Genomic DNA, 22311 nt, shown 5'->3' with positions numbered 1-22311 from the left:
TGGCGCCATTTTCTTGTTTTTTATTTAATTTACAGAAAGCCAGGGGCTCCAACACTAAGACATCATTTACAAACAAAGCATGTGTTTAGTGAGTCTGCCAGATCAGAAGCAGTAGGGATGACTAGGGATTTTCTCTTGAGTGTGTGAATTAGACAATGTTCCTGTCCTGCTAAGCATTCAAAAGTACTTTTGGGTGTTAGGGAAAATGCATTGAGTTAAAAGTACATTACTGTCTTTAGGAATGTGGTGAAATAAAAGTAAAAGTAGTCCAAAATATAAATAATAAAGTAAAGTACAGATACCCCAAAAAACGACTTAAGTAGTACTTTAAAATGTTTTTACTGAAGTACTTTACACCACTGGTGTTGTGATGTTGGAAACTAGGCTATTTACCACTTACCACCCGGCCCAGTTTCCACTGGTGTTGTGGTGTTGGAAACTAGGCTATTTACCACTTAACACCCGGCCCAGTTTCCACTGGTGTTGTGGTGCTGGAAACTAGGCTATTTACCACTTACCACCCGGCCCAGTTTCCACAGGTGTTGTGGTGTTGGAAACTAGGCTATTTACCACTTACCACCCGGCCCACTTTCCACTGGTGTTGTGGTGTTGGAAACTAGGCTATTTACCACTTACCACCCGGCCCACTTTCCACTGGTGTTGTGGTGCTGGAAACTAGGCTATTTACCACTTACCACCCGGCCCACTTTCCACTTACGGTCCAGGTCTGGTTGCCATTGGCCTAAAAGTGGCCCAGCAGTTACACAGCAAAAGCCAGAGCTGGCCCATAAGAAAGGTTCCAGTGCATCCTTTCATAGTGTGCATCTTCCACATTCGGACCAGATCTTGCCCATATGATGCATTGCGGTACCAGCACTGAGGCTTCTGCCGCCAAACATCCAGAACAGGCCAGTATTGTTGTCTGGGTACCATTATAACACTTGTGGAAATCTGAGAGGGCAGATTCCTTTCTTGAATTCAGATAAGTGAAGAATGTCACTAAGAAAAGATATTCACTCCAATTATCTCATCTTCAGGATTTATTTAACTGGAACAACTGGCATTTTAATGTTCTGTGGCTGTCCCATGTTAGCCTTCATGTCACGACTTCCGCTGAGGTCTGTCCCTCTCCTTGTACGGGCGGCGTTTGGCGGTCGACATCACAGGTCTTCTAGCCATCGCTAATCCATCTTTCATTTTCCATTGGTTTTGTCTTTATTTTCTACACACCTGGTTTTCATTCTCCAATTACATGTTCATGTATTTAACCCTCTGTTTCCCCCATGTTTGTTGTGCCTGATTATTTCTATGTTCAGTTCGGTTCATGATGGCTGGTTTTTTGACGGGTGCTGTGTTCACCCGTGCCTAATATTTACCGTTGGTTTTTGGTCAGGTGTATTTGTTTACCTTGTGCCGTTATTGTTTGAGTTAAGTACATTGCTCACTCATTTTGCTCTCCTGTGCCTCACTTCATTGCACCAGCTACACTCACCTTCTGACACTTTATCTCCACAGACCAGCTATGTGGATTTCTCTATAGCCTATTGTCATTTTGTAAGTACTTTTGATTCCCATAACTTTAAGTGATAAAAATAAATATATAGAGAAAATGCTTCCACTGGACAGGAACTATGACAGATGAAAATGTGCTCTAGCTGAATCTAGCACTAAAACACCTCTGTTGTTGGTTGTTGTATACTGTCCCTAAAAAAATGATATTAAACAATGGTAGTAGGAGACACCATATTTCCAGTGTGACAAAACAAACGTCTTCAGTAAGGGGTGAGATGTGAGGCTGTCCTAAAATGTACGTAATTTTAAATGAGTCATACCACTGCTCCTAGGCTACTTTTTGTCTTCCAAAAATAACACCCATAGTTGCACCACTGGTAGGATAAGAGCCATGCTTCAAGGGAAGGATGATCCAATGCAGAATCCACTCACAAGTGATTTGATTCAAAACACCTCCTGAACTTAATCTGTTTGTTATCCTGTTACTGTTACATTTTCTGTGGGGGTTCTTTTTATTGCCACGGTGATGTTGTCAGTGTTTCTTGAATCTCCATGATAAAAAAAGCATTGTGAACAGAATCACCACTACTTATGTTCTTATTTATACATCCTCCCTGTAGTCCTCATGTCCCCTAACCTCTATGACCCTCCCCTAACCCCTACGACCCTCCCCTAACCCCTATGACCCCCCCCCCCCCCCAACCCCAATGACCCTCCCCTAACGATGTACAGTTAGTTGCTGGCTGCAGCACAGGCATTTAGAAAAGTAACTGATGAACGCATGCATCTGTAGTGTAGGATTGTTACTATCTATTCTCAGAGAAATACTGCCTCTTTTTAAATATAATGGTTTAAACAATTACATTTCTGAAATCAAATTCAACGTCAATTTCACAAATGCTGAAATACTGTCTCTGCCCTAGACAATGTTATTGCCACTAGGTGTCAGGGTAACACTGTATACTCATTCCTGTGTTCACGCTCCTTTGGCCTCAACCAGCTGTCGGCATTCACCAAAAAGTAATGTATCAACTATAATCTGGGTCATTCAAACAGACTGTGTACAGTGGTAGACTTATTCACAGTTCTATTCTAAATGAGAATAGAGTCAGAGATTAAGATCAGGGACAGAAATTAAGATCAGGGACAGAAATTAAGATCAGGGACAGAAATTAAGATCAGGGACAGAAATTAAGATCAGGGTCAGAGATTAAGATCAGGGACAGAAATTAAGATCAGGGACAGAAATTAAGATCAGGGACAGAAATTAAGATCAGGGACAGAAATTAAGATCAGGGTCAGAAATTAAGATCAGGGACAGAAATTAAGATCAGGGACAGAAATTAAGATCAGGGTCAGAGATTAAGATCAGGGACAGAAATTAAGATCAGGGACAGAAATTAAGATCAGGGACAGAAATTAAGATCAGGGACAGAAATTAAGATCAGGGTCAGGAATTAAGATCAGGGACAGAAATTAAGATCAGGGACAGAAATTAAGATCAGGGACAGAAATTAAGATCAGGGACAGAAATTAAGATCAGGGACAGAAATTAAGATCAGGGACAGAAATTAAGATCAGGGACAGAAATTAAGATCAGGGACAGAAATTAAGATCAGGGTCAGAGATTAAGATCAGTGACAGAAATTAAGATCAGGGACAGAAATTAAGATCAGGGACAGAAATTAAGATCAGGGACAGAAATTAAGATCAGGGACAGAAATTAAGATCAGGGACAGAAATTAAGATCAGGGACAGAAATTAAGATCAGGGACAGAAATTAAGATCAGGGTCAGAGATTAAGATCAGGGACAGAAATTAAGATCAGGGACAGAAATTAAGATCAGGGACAGAAATTAAGATCAGGGACAGAAATTAAGATCAGGGACAGAAATTAAGATCAGGGTCAGAGATTAAGATCAGGGACAGAAATTAAGATCAGGGACAGAAATTAAGATCAGGGTCAGAGATTAAGATCAGGGACAGAAATTAAGATCAGGGACAGAAATTAAGATCAGGGTCAGAGATTAAGATCAGGGACAGAAATTAAGATCAGGGACAGAAATTAAGATCAGGGACAGAAATTAAGATCAGGGACAGAAATTAAGATAAGGGACAGAAATTAAGATCAGGGACAGAAATTAAGATCAGGGACAGAAATTAAGATCAGGGACAGAAATTAAGATCAGGGTCAGAGATTAAGATCAGTGACAGAAATTAAGATCAGGGACAGAAATTAAGATCAGGGACAGAAATTAAGATCAGGGACAGAAATTAAGATCAGGGACAGAAATTAAGATCAGGGACAGAAATTAAGATCAGGGACAGAAATTAAGATCAGGGACAGAAATTAAGATCAGGGTCAGAGATTAAGATCAGGGACAGAAATTAAGATCAGGGACAGAAATTAAGATCAGGGACAGAAATTAAGATCAGGGACAGAAATTAAGATCAGGGACAGAAATTAAGATCAGGGTCAGAGATTAAGATCAGGGACAGAAATTAAGATCAGGGACAGAAATTAAGATCAGGGACAGAAATTAAGATCAGGGACAGAAATTAAGATCAGGGACAGAAATTAAGATCAGGGACAGAAATTAAGATCAGGGACAGAAATTAAGATCAGGGTCAGAAATTAAGATCAGGGACAGAAATTAAGATCAGGGACAGAAATTAAGATCAGGGACAGAAATTAAGATCAGGGTCAGAGATTAAGATCAGGGACAGAAATTACGGCACAACATATTTTTTGAGAAAGAGACACACTTCCGATCAAACGTTTTAGAAGCTGTTAAGGAGCCTTTTGGACCTAAACTTGGTGCTCCGGTACCACTTGCCGTGCGGTAATAAAGAGAACAGTCTATGACTTGGGTGACTGGAGGTCTTTGACAAATTTTTGGGCCTTCCTTTGACACTGCCTAGTATATACGTACCAGTCAAAAGTTTGGACACACCTACTCATTCAAGGGTTTTTCTTTACATTGTAGAATAATGGTAAAGACATCAAAGCTATGAAATAACACATGGAATCATGAGGTAACCAAAAAAGTGTTAAACGAATCAAAATATATTTTATATTTGAGATTCTTCAAATAGCCACCACACTCTTGGCATTCTCTCAACCAGCTTCATGAGGTAGTCACCTGGAAAGCATTTCAATTAACAGGTGTGCCTTGTTAAAAGTTCATTTGTGGAATTTCTTTCCTTCTTAATGTGTTTGAGCCAATCAGTTGTGTTGTGACAAGGTAGGGGTGGTACAGAAGACAGCACTATTTGGTAAAAAAAACGAGTCCATATTATGGCAAAGAGAAATGACAGTCCATCATTACTTTAAGACATGAAGGTCAGTCAATACGGAACATTTCAAGTGCAGTCGCTAAAACCATCAAGTCGCTATGATGAGGACCGCCACAGGAAAGGAAGACCCAGAGTTACCTCTGCTGCAGAGGATAAGTTCATTACAGTTAACTGTCTCTCATGAGGACCGCCACAGGAAAGGAAGACCCAGAGTTACCTCTGCTGCAGAGGATAAGTTCATTACAGTTAACTGTCTCTCATGAGGACCGCCACAGGAAAGGAAGACCCAGAGTTACCTCTGCTGCAGAGGATACGTTCATTAGAGTTACCAGCCTCAGAAATTGCAGCCCAAATAAATGCTTCACAGAGTTCAAGTAAGAGACACATCTCAACATCAACTGTTCAGAGGAGATTGTGTGAATCAGGTCTTCATGGTTGAATTGCTGCAAAGAAACCACTACTAAAGGACATCAATAATAATAATAAGAGACTTACTTGGGCCAAGAAACACAGCAATGGGTGTTAGACTGGTGGACATTTGTCCTTTGGTCTGGAGTCCAAATGTGAGATTTTTGGTTCCAACCGCCGTGTCTTTGTGAGACGCAGAGTAGGTGAACAGATGATCTCCGCATGTGTATTTCCCACCGTAAAGCATGGAGGAGGAGGTGTGATTGTGTGGGGGTGCTTTGCTGGTGACACACTTAACCAGCACGGCTACCACAACATTCTGCAGCGAGACATCCCATCTGGTTTGGGCTTAGTGGAATTTAAATATAGAAAAACCCTTGAATAAGTAGGTGTTCTAGAACATTTGTGAAACAGGATAACTCAATCCCCTCTTGTGTATTTGTATTAGAAGGCCTTATTATTTCATTTATGTTCTAATTAAGCACTATGGCCCGAGGGGGTGTGGTATATGGCCAATATACCATGGCTAAGGGCTGCTCTTATGCGCGATACAACGCAGAGTACCTGGATACAGCCCTTAGCCGTGGTATATCGGCCATATATCACAATCCCCCGAGGTGCCCTATTGCTATTATAAAATGGTTACCAACATAATTAGAGAAGTTACAATAAATGCTTTGTCATACGGTCTCTTGTAAACTGGATGGTTCGAGCCCTGAATGTTGATTGGCTGACAGCCGTTGTATATCAGACGGTATACCACAGGTATGACAAAACATGTATTTTTACTGCTCTAATTACATTGGTAAGGTCCCAGATATGTTTGTGCTGTCTTACCAACTCCTAGCCTGGTCCCAGATATGTTTGTGCTGTCTTGCCAACTTCTATGGTCATTGTCTTTGCATGACATTGTCAAGACAGCACAAACAGATCAGGGACCAGGCTACCTCTAAATATGTCAGTGAAGTAAAACCCGAGGGTACAGCTGGCTTGGTAAAGCCTGGCAGCAGGGTGTGCCCACATTGTAGTCAGTCACATTGTGTCCCTCGCCCCCCTCCTTGCCCCTGTCTCTGACCCCTCTCCTGGCTAGCTTCCCCCTCAGTTGTTGCAGGCAGGCCAGGCACTACTGCTGCTGCTGCTAGCCTGCTACTGTTTGGGGTGGGCACAACTCCAGGAAAATATTTGATACATTCATTTCCAACCGCTGCTGTTATCTTTGGCTAAGAATGTGTTAATGGTCACGTCACCCCCACGTAGCAGATGCCACATGTCCTTCAGAACCCATTATGTGATCACACTTCAATGTAATGCACTGATGTCCTGATGCCAAGTTAGGATCATCACAGAGAGTGTTGTGGGCTGATCTAGGATCAGGTGCCCCCCCGTCCATATAATTTTATTCATTATGCTCTAATAGGCGAAACTGATCACACTCTGAGACGCTTTGTGAATGACCAGATCCCAGGAGTCCTTACAGTTTACCTCTAAAGCGTTATTATATTTCCCAGTGTTTACCGTCACCTGACTCAAATCAAATCACATTTTATTTGTCACATACACATGGTTAACAGATGTTAATGCGAGTGTAGCGAAATGCTTGTGCTTCTAGTTCCGACAGTGCAGTAACATCTAACAAGTTATCTAACAACTACACAACAACTACCTAACACACACAAATCTAAAGGGGTGAATGAGAATATGTGCATGTACGATGAGCGATGGCCGAACGGCATAGGCAAGGTGCAATAGAGCGTATAAAATACAGTATATACTTGTGATATGAGTAACATAAGATATGTAAACATTTTTAAAGTTGCATTATTTAGAGTGGCATTGTATGAAGTGACTAGTGATTCATTTTATAGACTCAATGACCCTTCTGAACTTTCCCTGAACTCTGGAGTTGCTCTGAAATGGCTCTTTGTTTTGCTGTCTGAAGTTTTGTTCACAGAGATGTTAGAAGGGACAAGGGGAAAGTCAGCTGACTACATGTCTCTTTACATGTCTCTTTACATGTCTCTTTACATGTCTCTCTCTTCTCCCTCTCGTTCTGTCTCTCTTTCTCTTCACATACTTTTTATTGTCACTGTATATAGTATAGTATACCTTCTGTCTTTCTGTCTCTTTACATGTCTCTCTCTTCTCCCTCTCGTTCTTTCTCTATCTAAGGGCAGAGGGGAGGAGACATCTCTGTCACTCTTTGGCCCTGTTGGAATACGCATAAATTGTTTCTTTCCTTCCTCTCTTTCTTGAAGTTATTGCTGATCTGACATGGAGAACCTGGTGTAAGCAGATTGCATTCACCAACTATGTCATGTCAGATCAGTTAATACTTCAAGGAAGCCAGGAAGGGGAGATGCATTTTAAGACATTTTGAATGAGGCACTTGAAATGAAATGCATCCCGGGAGGGATATCAGTACTTCACCCATCCGTCCCACTTCAGCCCAGCGGGGCCCTAAAAGTCAATGTAGGCTCTCAGTCATATTTATTAGGCACCAAACGGAACAGACTGAAACAGGGAGGGACTACCAATAAGATATACCAGTAAGACATGCACATTTATAGTTTCCGTTGCTAAACATTTTGCTATGGTGTAACCTAATGAACAGGAACCAGCCCTGTGCCCCCAGAGAGATGGGAACTAAAGTTAAGCCATGCAGGGTGGGAAGAGCCAAACAGCCATGAGCTCATTGTTGCTGTTCCTGCCAGCGCTGAGCTGAAGGGGTGGGGCAGACTTTACACTGAGGCTCCATACCCGGAGCCAGGCCAAGTGTTACGGTAAACAGAGGCTCTGCACTGTAATGTTATTAAACACAGAGTTGGTCCAACCTCTTTGGATTTTCACACCCTAGGCCCGTCGCTCTCTTTCTGTTTCTCTTTCTGTTTCTCTATTTTCACTGTCTGTCTGTCTGTCTGTCTGTCTGTCTGTCTGTCTGTCTGTCTTTCTCACTCACTTAAGGGAGAGTGATGGAGAAGAGGGGACAGAGGAATGGAACGGAACAGACATACCATTGATATTATTTCCATTACTGACTGGAGAGTTGTGAGGTTATTAGCAGTGTGAGATCAGTCACTGATATAGTATATTACAGAATGTCTGTGAGGGGGGGCAAAAGGTTGTAGTTCCCTGAAGTTCCCCTTTAGGGAACAATAAAGTTATATTTTATAAAGGAAAAATATAAGTAAGCTTTCAAAGCTGAGAGGTTGTCAACAGGGCAGGGCAGAACTATAGTATGGTTGTGTCCCAGATGGCATCATATTACCTATGTAGTGCACTGCTGTCCCTATGGGCCCTGGTCAAAGGTAGTGCACTATAAAGGGAATAGGATGTTTTTTCGGACGCAGCTTATATCTCTAGTGCTGATCACACAGTGAGTCACCACGTCCCATACAAGCTCCTGCTCCATTGACAAACATACTGTACCGTGTCCATATTAGGACAATCTCATATTAGGACAATCTCAGCTATTTCAGATAGCCTCAATTTTAGCAGGACTTTTTTTCTATCCTAATATGGACACCTTAATCCTGTGTTGTCACAGTACAACACGGCCGTCATTCTATACACTCTGTCACGTTCTGACCTTAGTTCCTTTGTTTTGTCTTTGTTTTAGTATGGTCAGGGCTTGAGTTGGGGTGGGCAGTCTGTTTGTTTTCTATGTGGGTTTTTGTGTTCGGCCTAGTATGGTTCTCAATCAGAGGCAGGTGACGTTAGTTGTCTCTGATTGAGAATCATACTTAGGTAGCCTTTTTCCACCTGGGTTTCGTGGGTGTTTAATTTCTGTTCAGTGTTTTTCCAGCACCATTCAGGACTGTTCGTTTGTCATTTTATTTATTGTTTCAGTGTTCAAGTACTTTATTAAAGAATATGGACACTTACCACGCTGCACCTTGGTCCTCCTCTCTATCTCCAGACGACATCCGTTACACACTCTGTTGAAGGTTGATGATTGATTATGGTCCTGTCTTATCTGTTATGTTATACAGTGACTCCACAGCAGTCATTGGGTAACATGAACCATGACCTCTGTTACTGGCAGAAGTGTGTCAGGTGGGTTAACAAGGAAAAGGTCATTACAGTCACTGTTCAAACTATCTGAATTTCCTGTTTGCCTTTCCTGGTCAATTAGGTGATTCCAGGCAGTCCAGTCAGGTTCTTCACTACACAAAGAGAAGTCTAGAGTGAGATTACAGTTCTCATTTGCTTAAACACAGAAATGGGTTCCTGTAGCAGGGTCGGGGTATGCAGAGGTCAGTAATCCAGAGGGGAACAAAGGTGCAGGTCAGCAGGCAGGCTCGGGGTCAGGGTCAGGCAGAGTGGTCAGGCAAGTGGGCTCGGAATCAGGACAGGCTCAAAACCAGGAGGTCGCAAAAAGGAGAGGCTGGAAAAAGCAGGAGCTGAGACACAAACCGCTGGTTGACTTGACAAACAAGACGAACTGGCAACGGACATACAGAGAACACAGGTATATATACACAGGGGATAATGGGGAAGATGGGAGACACCTGGAGGGGGTGGAGATAATCATAAGGACAGGTGAAACAGATCAGGGTGTGACAATATATTAATTCAGCAGACATGCTCTGAATATAATTAACTCAAGTCATCACAAACTAAACTCAAAGTGCACACCTTTCTCCAGGTGCAAACACTAAGTCTCAAAATTGTTAACACACCAATCAGAATTGCAGGATCAATAAATAGAGCCTAGAGGCATGTCCACGTTCTTTGGAACAATGGATCCTAAAAATGCCGAAGTTGCAAGACAACATGGAGAAAGAGGACGACAATGACAACCACAACGACAAGTAATCTTAGATGAAATCCGTGACACCCTAGTTCATCATGTGCTCATAGATGGGAGGACCATGAGAGTAGCTGGACAGCTAGTGCAACCCAACCTAAGCTGTTACACGGTTACATCCATTGTCCGTACTTTCAGAAGGGAAAACAGGTAATTTTCCTTGTTGTTACTGTGATACATGTAATGTTGTAGTGCATATAGACTGAATCTCCACTCTGCTCTCAGTGTAGTTTTTACCACAGTAATGGATGACCATAGTTCAGTAATGGTCAGGTTTCATTTTTGAAGAACTGAGAGGTGGCCATCTATTGGAGGTAGGCGGAGACTTCTCACAGCTGAGCAGGAGATTGCCCTGGTGAATATGGTGATTGCTAGTAATGTCACCAGTTCGAGGGAAATTCAAACCCAAATAGTTGAAGACCAGATAGTCTTCCAAGGAATTGACAGCATCAGCATGACCGGATTGTTCAGTAGAATCACATAAGGACAAAGCAGCTGTACTGTGTTCCTTTTGAAAGAAATTCAAACAGAGTTAAGGAGCAATGATTCCAATATGTGCAGGTAATTGCTACACTGTACAGAATTTGTACAGCATGTAGAGTATGGCCCATCTCTCCAGCATATCAATACAGTACTGTATAGTAATGTGTTACAGTAACTGCAATACACAATCTTTCATTCCATTACAGCAGTACACTAGAGTGCTGTATTTGTAGTACAGTAAAATGCATGTTTTTGGACTTCTGTAGAGAATCATGGGGCTGGGTGCCATGGCTGACCCTTAGGAGTACATCTTCATCGACGATGCAGGGTTCAACCTAACAAAAAGGCGCAAAAGGGGCTCAAGGTCATTGGTCACCGTGCCATCATACAAGTTCCTGGTCAGAGGGGAGGCAACGTCACCCTATGTGCAGCCATCAGCAATGTCAAAGTGGGTCCATACAACACGGCACAACTCCTTCAATTTCTAGATCAGCTGCACAATAACATTCTTCAACAGGAGGGGGAGCCAGGGCAACCAGAGCAACCAAGGCAACCAGGGGAGCCAGGGCAACCAGAGCAAGCCCAATATGTTGTCATTTGGGATAATGTGAGTTTCCATCAGGCTGCTCTGGTTCACGCCTGGTTCAATGACCACCCCAGGTTCAGCGTTCTTTTTTTTTGCCAGCATATTCCCAATTTCTGATGAATTTCTCAGCATGGCGGTGGAGTGTATATGACTACAACCCTTACACACAGCAAAACCTCCTGGGGGCAATGGTGGACGCCTGTGGGGATGTGTCTGTGGAGTCTCTGGGGTTTTCTAAGGCACACAGGAGCATTTTTCCCATGCTGCCTGGCAAGAGCAAACATAATGCGTGACGTTGATGAGACATTATGGCCTGACCCAGACCTGAGAAGAGGTGATGAGAATGCTGATGCTGAGTAACCTGTACATTTACTGCGTTTGGAAATAAAGCTTTTGGAAATTGGGTATTTTACTGTGCATGGACTCTTCCTTACATGTTTTGTCAGTGTGACATTTCAAAGGTCAGGTTTTTGATCAAACAGCCTATACAGTAATATTACCTTATCCACTAACGTAAGAGGTATTTACTACAGTAGTGTTTTGAATGTCTCACCAGGGTGTTCCTGAAAGGGTTATCTGGATAGTCAGTGCTGTGATTTTACAAAGTTCCAAATTATTTCTCTGAGAACCTATTCTAAACATTTTGGTAGCAGTGTCTTGAATTAATCCCTCCAGTGTGTAACAAACATTCATGTAGTCTGTGTTTTTAACAGCTTGTGTGTGTTGTCTGAGGGCAAAGTTTTAATTGGGACCCAGAAGTTAGATTTTTGTACCTTTGGATGTGTTTTTTTTTACATTTTGTGAAGATTTGAGGAAATGGTGAGTTGTTCCAGGAATTGTGTCTTAGCAATTTGGTCTTCTCTGTTGGGAGCCATCTACACAGTTTCCTAGGGAAACACCACATCAGATATGAATGAATGACTCACAAAGAGCTGTGTATTCCAGTAAGACATGACAAGCAGGTCTGGTACATCTAATATAGGTGTGTGTGTGTTCGCAGGTGCGTGTGTGTACAGTACCCTACTCTGTGTATAGACTACATGTTTGATTATTTTGAGTCACTTTCTTTTTATCCTCATTTACATAAAGGGTCAAGGAATTACAGTCACTGTCTAACTGAAACACCTGTAGACTCTCTATAGGACGCCACAGTGTCCTCGTGTCTTTCCTCACTCCAGACTGAGTTCAAATACTTTATCTGGGCTTGATTGAGATTGCCTGGAGCAATGGAACCAATAGAATAAAAAAGTTAAATGTCACTCCAGGCTTGCCTAAGCAAACACTAAAATTATTTGAAAGATTTAAAATACTATTTGAACCCAGGTCTGCCTCACTCATACCTGGCAGAAGGGTGAGTGTGTGCTAAAATAATGCCTCCTCTTCCTCCTTCTCTTCCTTCTCCTCCCATCTTAATGCTCCTATCTCTGTGTTTTATTGAATATCTGTCTGTACTCTCAAGGGTTTTCAGAGAACAGAACACTTCCACTAATCACCAGTATATAGGAAGTGAGTGGTGGTGTTTTCCATTGTGTTGTAGTAAGGGACAGCCCCTCAATGTAGTTCTGGGAACAGGAGGAACACCTGATCACAGGTTCTATGTTAATGGCACATTCAGTGTAAATGGCTGTGCAGTACGTTCACTGTTAGGGTGTTTGTCATGCCTTGTTTTTCTGCTCAGAGTGTGTTCTTATATACGTGTATGTTTACCTGAGAGCACCTGTGTGTGTCTGTCTGTTGTGCATGCCAACATGCTGTGTGCGTGTATGTTTGTTTGTACTGTCGTGTCTTTGGCTATGAAGTGATATGACATGCTATTCTATAAAATCCGTTCTCTGTAATTAATATTACCTGATTGAGCTAATCATGTAAATGTAATTAACTAGAAAATCGGGGCACCACAAAATAGTATTTATAGAGCTGTTATCTTCTGAATTAACTCTTAAAGACCTAGTAATATTTTACATCAATAGCAGTCAATATTAATCGCCACCTTATTTCAGTCTCATCTGAAAGTTGTAAATTCTTGGTTATTTTCACGAACCCTGGCTAACAAGTTGAATCAGCAATACAAAATTGGGTTTATTTATTTACTAATTATCTAACTAATCACACAGAATTAGATATACACAGAATGAATCATACCTTGATTACAAATGATATCATAAAGGAAAACGTCCCTAGTGGACGGAACAGATATGACAGCTGGTTACACAAAATAACAGGACTGGAGAGAACTGCTGTCTGATCTACTCTACACAGGACTGGAGAGAACTGCTATCTGATCTACTCTACACAGGACTGGAGAGAACTGCTATCTGATCTACTCTACACAGGACTGGAGAGAACTGCTATCTGATCTACTCTACACAGGACTGGAGAGAACTGCTGTCTGATCTACTCTACACAGGACTGGAGAGAACTGCTATCTGATCTACTCTACACAGGACTGGAGAGAACTGCTATCTGATCTACTCTACACAGGACTGGAAATAACTACTATCTGATCTACTCTATACAGGACTGGAGAGAACTGCTATCTGATCTACTCTACACAGGACTGGAGAGAACTGCTATCTGATATACTCTACACAGGACTGGAGAGAACCATTATCTGATCTACTCTACACAGAACTGGAGAGAACTGCTATCTGATCTACTCTACACAGGACTGGAGAGAACTGCTATCTGATCTACTCTACACAGGACTGGAGATAACTGCTATCTGATCTACTCTACACAGGACTGGAGAGAACTGCTATCTGATCTACTCTACACAGGACTGGAGAGAACTGCTATCTGATCTACTCTACACAGGACTGGAGAGAACTGCTATCTGATATACTCTACACAGCACTGGAGAGAACCATTATCTGATCTACTCTACACAGAACTGGAGAGAACTGCTATCTGATCTACTCTACACAGGACTGGAGAGAACTGCTATCTGATCTACTCTACACAGGACTGGAGAGAACTGCTATCTGATCTACTCTACACAGGTCTGGAGATCTGTTTCTATTACCTCAGAGTGGAGGAGCTAGAGTTTCTCACAGTCAGTGGGAAATGTATTGTATTATTTTTTATAACAGAACGGATGAAGATGAAGTTTGGGAGATTACCATAGAGAGGGTCAGAAAGGATGTAGACACACTCTGGGGGCATGTGAGGTCTAGAGTCAGGAGCTTGGACCGCTTCACCAGACTCTGGCACGGCCATGTATCTCTAATATAGTGTGGATATAATGGAACAGAGCATTTATCTGAAGTTATGTATTACCTTTTATTAGCCCAAGACTAAAAAACAGCACACAGTATTAAAGTATATCATAAGGCAGGTCAAGAAATACATAATCACGTGATAAAAGTTGTCTCAACAGCAATCAAAAAATAAACTGACAACGCAAAATAAAAACATAAAACAACAAACTACTCTATGGCTAACAATGTCAACAAACTACTCTATGGCTAACAATGTCGACAAACTACTCTACGGCTAACAATGTCGACAAACTACTCTATGGCTAACAATGTCGACAAACTACTCTATGGCTAACAATGTCGACAAACTACTCTATGGCTAACAATGTCGACAAACTACTCTATGGCTAACAATGTCGACAAACTACTCTATGGCTAACAATGTCGACAAACTACTCTATGGCTAACAATGTCGACAAACTACTCTATGGCTAACAATGTCGACAAACTACTCTATGGCTAACAATGTCGACAAACTACTCTATGGCTAACAATGTCGACAAACTACTCTATGGCTAACAATGTCGACAAACTACTCTATGGCTAACAATGTCGACAAACTACTCTATGGCTAACAATGTCGACAAACTACTCTATGGCTAACAATGTCGACAAACTACTCTATGGCTAACAATGTCGACAAACTACTCTATGGCTAACAATGTCGACAAACTACTCTATGGCTAACAATGTCGACAAACTACTCTATGGCTAACAATGTCGACAAACTACTCTATGGCTAACAATGTCGACAAACTACTCTATGGCTAACAATGTCGACAAACTACTCTACGGCTAACAATGTCGACAAACTACTCTATGGCTAACAATGTCGACAAACTACTCTATGGCTAACAATGTCAACAAACTACTCTACGGCTAACAATGTCGACAAACTACTCTATGGCTAACAATGTCAACAAACTACTCTACGGCTAACAATGTCGACAAACTACTCTACGGCTAACAATGTCGAAAAACTTTTCTCAATTGCAGTGTATAAATAAAGGGTCACACTGTGTACAGTCCTTGGTCAGCTCAGGCTAAGTAATGATGACTTCACTGTTTAGGATGTGGTGGAAGGGAGACAGCAGGTGTGATACAGAGAGTGACATGATCGTTGTGAATGAGCTCATAGAGACGACTGTCATTTACAGACAAACAACATTACAGGCCAAACATCATGGTGAATTTGCTGAGTAGAGCGGTTCAACTAGATCACTCAGGTAGGCCGTGTATGCATGCATAGATTATATGAGCTGCGTCTCTTAAGCACATTGATGGGTTCGGATTTCTAAACTTGAAATATTGTTAATCATCAGTTATGCTAGAGACATGAGGAGTGCCATAATCTGGTTTCTACACCAGAAGTTAAGGGGTATCTGTAGGAGGAATGTATATCATTGGGTCAATGAAGGTTGGATAGGAGCCAGGGGGATTTGGGAGGTCCTGAGTAGAGGATATTACATGACTGCAGTGACTGATAATGGTGGCGAGCTGTGGATTAGTGAAGGTCAGGTCATGTTAAAGGAGAAGTAATAGTTTATTGCCCGTATCACTTTACATATTTTTTGCTAGGCAGGAAGTTACGTTTAGAGAGGAGGACGTCAGCCAAATTGGGGTGTATATATACTACCATTGATGGAACCATGTCTTTGTCTTATGCAATTGTATGACCCAATGGGCGAATAAACGTGGTTAAAGTTTGACTAATCGTCGTGAGTTCTACTAGGTCCTTTTAGAACCTAACGATATGCATATTTCTCACATATCCAGGGGAGCGCTGCAGAGCACGAGGCGTCATTCCAGGCATCATAATTCATCCAAATCATTCCACAGTTCTCCTCTCTTCCACCATTCGGTTCACCGGGATGCCAGTACCTACACAGGCAAGACAAGACACAAGTTTGCTCACTCTACAGAAGTGTTTTAAAAATCTGAAAATCTATTGTCTGCCATGATTGGATTCAGGACCATATGGACACATCTCTCACTCTGCTGTAGTTAGCTGTGCTTTGTCCACCCACGTCCAGAGACCCTCTCTATCTTCATCAGTCAGACCAATCCAGGACATCACCTTAAACGTTTTTATGTAGTCCTGTTTAAATGGTAACAGAGCATTTCCTAAATGAACGGTTCAGATTCAGGTTTATTTAACATTATATGTACAGTATAAAACCCCATCAATAATGTGATGCCATACAGCAACTTTAAACTGGCTAAACCATATAAATCAACCTTAGATTAGCTCTCTGGTGGTGTAGATTCAACTGAATATTGCCTTGAACTGCACAGATCACATAGGTTTTAAAGAAAATGTTTTGAAACCCCAAAACTGATCGCAACTGAGTCAAAACACTTTACTGTAGGTGTCCTTATTCATGCATTCATTAAGCCTTCATACATTATAAAATGTGTCATAAACTGTCGTAAGTCATTTTAAATAGTGTAAAGTGTGTTATAGATGACCAGTTATAAAGGGTATTATAGAGGCGTTTTATAATTAACCAACCTCTCTGTCACATTACTAAATGAAATGGCATGATGGGCATCATAACCATGTCATATGCCTTTATAGTGTGTGTACAGACACCTTTAGTAACGTTAATCTGAGGTGTTATAAAACAGTTATGAATGTGCTTATTCCACAGGATGTGTTGAGAGTAGAGGGCTGCACCGACAGATCATTGCGGGCGGTAGGCATTTTTCATGCTGCGAGTGGGAGCGAGCGGTAGGCATTTTTCATGCTGCGGGTGGGAGCGAGCGGTAGTCATTTTTCATGCTGCGAGTGGGAGCGAGCGGTAGGCATTTTTCATGCTGCGGGTGGGAGTGGGAGCGGTAGGCATTTTTCATGCTGCGGGTGGGAGCGAGCGGTAGGCATTTTTCATGCTGCGGGTGGGAGCGAGCGGTAGTCATTTTTCATGCTGCGAGTGGGAGCGAGCGGTAGGCATTTTTCATGCTGCGAGTGGGAGCGAGCGGTAGGCATTTTTCATGCTGCGGGTGGGAGCGGGCGGTAGGCATTTTTCATGCTGCGAGTGGGAGCGGGCGGTAGACATTTTTCATGCTGCGAGTGGGAGCGGGCGGTAGGCATTTTTCATGCTGCGAGTGGGAGTGGGAGCGGTAGTCATTTTTCATGCTGCGAGTGGGAGCGAGCGGTAGTCATTTTTCATGCTGCGAGTGGGAGCGAGCGGTAGGCATTTTTCATGCTGCGAGTGGGAGCGGGCGGTAGACATTTTTCATGCTGCGAGTGGGAGCGGGCGGTAGGCATTTTTCATGCTGCGAGTGGGAGCGGTAGGCATTTTTCATGCTGCAGGTGGGAGCGGTAGGCATTTTTCATGCTGCGAGTGGGAGCGGTAGGCATTTTTCATGCTGCGAGTGGGAGCGGGCGGTAGGCATTTTTCATGCTGCGAGTGGGAGCGGTAGGCATTTTTCATGCTGCGAGTGGGAGTGGGAGCGGTAGGCATTTTTCATGCTGCGAGTGGGAGTGGGCGGTAGGCATTTTTCATGCTGCAGGTGGGAGCGGTAGGCATTTTTCATGCTGCGAGTGGGAGCGGTAGGCATTTTTCATGCTGCGAGTGGGAGTGGGAGCGGTAGGCATTTTTCATGCTGCAGGTGGGAGCGGTAGGCATTTTTCATGCTGCGAGTGGGAGCGGGCGGTAGGCATTTTTCATGCTGCGAGTGGGAGCGGTAGGCATTTTTCATGCTGCGAGTGGGAGCGGTAGGCATTTTTCATGCTGCAGGTGGGAGCGGGCGGTAGGCATTTTTCATGCTGCAGGTGGGAGCGGGCGGTCCGGCAGACAATTTTGGGATGAATTGGAAACGGTTGTCTTTCTGCTTTCTCCAATCGAAATGAATGGTCAAAAATGTATTGTGTCATTTTGCAGACACTTTTATTATAAATAAGAACAGAATATGTTTCTAAACACGTCTACGTTTTGACCTGAATGATTTGAGATAGAGCCTACTGATGCACCCATTTTACCAACAACCATATCAGCAACAGGTACAATACACCCAACTACTAACAGATTTAATTATGTTAGAAAATGTGATTTTTATCAATCTTTCTGGAGTAAAATCAATGTACTAACAACATTCCGACACTGAAACAAACAACATGGACCTGCAACAGAGCATCTCACCTGTTCCTCTCTGCTTTGGATGATGACCAGGTCTCCTCCTCTATTCAGACAGTCCTGTCTGCTCTCCTCCCAGGTTTTAGACACGATGGAGAGGAAGTAACAGCTGCTGTCAAACTTCCTCCACCCACCAGGACAACCGCTTCTCTCTGTTTCTGTTACGGTGCGTGAATGAGGACCCAAAAGCGAATCAACTTAAACAGAGCTTCTTTAATTACCAAACATAGGTAGGCTCAGATGGACCGGCAGATTCCGACAGGACAGGACAAGGTTACAGCAAACATGACGACAGTCTGGTTCAGGCATGAATGACACAAACAAACAAGAATCCGACAAGGACAGGAGCAGAAACAGAGAGAGATATTGGGACCTAATCAGAGGGAAAAAAGGGAACAGGTGGGGAACGGGGTGAATGGGTAGTTAGAGGAGACAAGGGACAGCTGGGGGAAAGCGGGGGAGAAAAGGTAACCTAACACGACCAGCAGAGGGAGACAGGGTGAAGGGAAAGGACAGAGACAAGACAACATGACAGTACATGACAGTACCCCCCCACTCACCGAGCGCCTCCTGGCGCACTCGAGGAGGAAACCTGGCGGCAACGGAGGAAATCATCAATCAGCGCACGGTCCAGCACGTCCCGAGAGGGAACCCAACTCCTCTCCTCAGGACCGTACCCCTCCCAGTCAACTAGGTACTGATGACCACGGCCCCGAGGACGCATGTCCAAGATTTTACGGACCCTGTAGATAGGTGCGCCCTCGACAAGGATGGGGGGGGGGGGGGGGAAGACGAGCGGGGGCGCGAAGAACGGGCTTAACACAGGAGACATGGAAGACCGGGTGGACGCGACGAAGATATCGCGGAAGAAGAAGTCGCACTGCGACAGGATTAATGACCTGAGAGATACGGAATGGACCAATGAACCGCGGGGTCAACTTGCGAGAAGCCGTCTTAAGGGGAAGGTTCTGAGTGGAGAGCCAAACTCTCTGACCGCGACAATATCTAGGGCTCTTAGTTCTACGCTTATTAGCAGCTCTCACAGTCTGCGCCCTATAACGGCAAAGTGCAGACCTGACCCTCTTCCAGGTGCGCTCGCAACGTTGGACAAAAGCCTGAGCGGAGGGGACGCTGGACTCGGCGAACTGAGATGAGAACAACGGAGGCTGGTACCCGAGGCTACTCTGAAAAGGAGATAGCCCGGTCGCAGACGAAGGAAGCGAGTTGTGGGCGTATTCTGCCCAGGGGAGCTGTTCTGACCAAGACGCGGGGTTGCGAAAAGAAAGACTGCGTAAGATGCGACCAATAGTCTGATTGGCCCGTTCTGCTTGACCGTTAGACTGGGGGTGAAAGCCGGAAGAGAGACTGACGGAAGCCCCAATCAAACGGCAAAACTCCCTCCAAAATTGAGACGTGAATTGCGGACCTCTGTCCGAAACGACGTCTGACGGAAGGCCATGAATTCTGAAAACATTCTCGATGATGATTTGTGCCGTCTCTTTAGCAGAAGGAAGCTTAGCAAGGGGAATGAAATGAGCCGCCTTAGAGAACCTATCGACAACCGTAAGAATAACAGTCTTCCCCGCTGACGAAGGCAGTCCGGTGACAAAATCTAAGGCGATGTGAGACCACGGTCGAGAGGGAATAGGAAGCGGCCTGAGACGGCCGGCAGGAGGAGAGTTACCGGACTTAGTCTGCGCGCAGACCGAACAAGCAGCCACGAAACGACGCGTGTCATGCTCCCGGGTGGGCCACCAGAAACGCTGGCGAATGGAAGCAAGCGTACCCCGAACGCCAGGGTGGCCGGCTAACTTGGCAGAGTGAGCCCACTGAAGAACGGCCAGACGAGTAGGAACGGGAACGAAAAGAAGGTTCCTAGGACAAGCGCGCGGCGACGGAGTTTGAGTGAGTGCTTGCTTTACCTGCCTCTCAATTCCCCAGACAGTCAACCCGACAACACGCCCCTCAGGGAGAATCCCCTCGGGGTCAGTGGAGGCTACTGAAGAACTGAAGAGACGAGACAAAGCATCAGGCTTGGTGTTCTTAGAGCCCGGACGATAAGAAATCACGAACTCGAAACGAGCGAAAAACAGCGCCCAACGCGCCTGACGCGCATTAAGTCGTTTGGCAGAACGGATGTACTCAAGGTTCCTATGGTCAGTCCAAACGACAAAAGGAACGGTCGCCCCCTCCAACCACTGTCGCCATTCGCCTAGGGCTAACCGGATGGCGAGCAGTTCGCGGTTACCCACATCATAGTTACGTTCCGACGGCGACAGGCGATGAGAAAAATACGCGCATGGGTGGACCTTGTCGTCAGAGAGGGAGCGCTGAGAAAGGATGGCTCCCACTCCCACCTCTGACGCGTCAACCTCGACAACGAACTGTCTAGAGACGTCAGGTGTAACAAGGATAGGAGCGGATGTAAAACGATTCTTGAGGAGATCAAAAGCTCCCTGGGCGGAAACGGACCACTTAAAGCACGTCTTGACAGAAGTAAGGGCTGTGAGAGGAGCTGCCACCTGACCGAAATTACGGATGAAACGACGATAGAAGTTCGCGAAGCCGAGAAAGCGCTGCAGCTCGACGCGTGACTTAGGGACGGGCCAATCAATGACAGCTTGGACCTTAGCGGGATCCATCTTAATGCCTTCAGCGGAAATAACAGAACCGAGAAATGTGACGGAGGAGGCATGAAAAGTGCACTTCTCAGCCTTCACAAAAAGACAATTCTCTAAAAGGCGCTGGAGGACACGTCGAACGTGCTGAACATGAATCTGGAGTGACGGTGAAAAAATCAGGATATCGTCAAGGTAAACGAAAACAAAGATGTTCAGCATGTCTCTCAGGACATCATTGACTAATGCCTGAAAGACAGCTGGAGCGTTAGCGAGGCCGAAAGGAAGAACCCGGTATTCAAAGTGCCCTAACGGAGTGTTAAACGCCGTCTTCCACTCGTCCCCCTCCCTGATGCGCACGAGATGGTAAGCGTTACGAAGGTCCAACTTAGTGAAAAACCTGGCTCCCTGCAGGATCTCGAAGGCTGAAGACATAAGAGGAAGCGGATAACGATTCTTCACTGTTATGTCATTCAGCCCTCGATAATCTATGCAGGGGCGCAGAGACCCGTCCTTCTTCTTGACAAAAAAAAACCCTGCTCCGGCGGGAGAGGAGGAGGGGACTATGGTACCGGCGTCAAGAGCTACAGACAAATAATCTTCGAGAGCCTTACGTTCGGGAGCCGACAGAGAGTATAGTCTACCCCGGGGGGGGGTGGTTCCCGGAAGGAGATCAATACTACAATCATACGACCGGTGTGGAGGAAGAGAGGTGGCCCTGGACCGACTGAACACCGTGCGCAGATCGTGATATTCCTCCGGCACCCCTGTCAAATCACCAGGCTCCTCCTGTGAAGAAGAGACAGAGGAAACAGGAGGGATAGCAGACATTAAACATTTCACATGACAAGAGACGTTCCAGGAGAGGATAGAATTACTAGACCAATTAATGGAAGGATTATGACAAACTAGCCAGGGATGGCCCAAAACAACAGGTGTAAAAGGTGAACGAAAAATTAAAAAAGAAATGGTTTCACTATGATTACCAGAAACAGTGAGGGTTAAAGGTAGCGTCTCACGCTGAATCCTGGGGAGAGGACTACCATCCACGGCGAACAAGGCCGTGGGCTCCTTTAACTGTCTGAGAGGAATGTCATGTTCCCGAGCCCAGGTCTCGTCCATAAAACAGCCCTCCGCCCCAGAGTCTATTAAGGCACTGCAGGAAGCTGACGAACCGGTCCAGCGTAGATGGACCGACAAGGTAGTG

Source organism: Oncorhynchus mykiss, chromosome 12 (assembly GCF_013265735.2).
Source record: "Oncorhynchus mykiss isolate Arlee chromosome 12, USDA_OmykA_1.1, whole genome shotgun sequence".
NCBI lineage: Eukaryota > Metazoa > Chordata > Actinopteri > Salmoniformes > Salmonidae > Oncorhynchus > Oncorhynchus mykiss.
The sequence above is the reverse complement of the archived record's forward strand: the minus strand, read 5'-3'. Positions refer to the sequence as shown.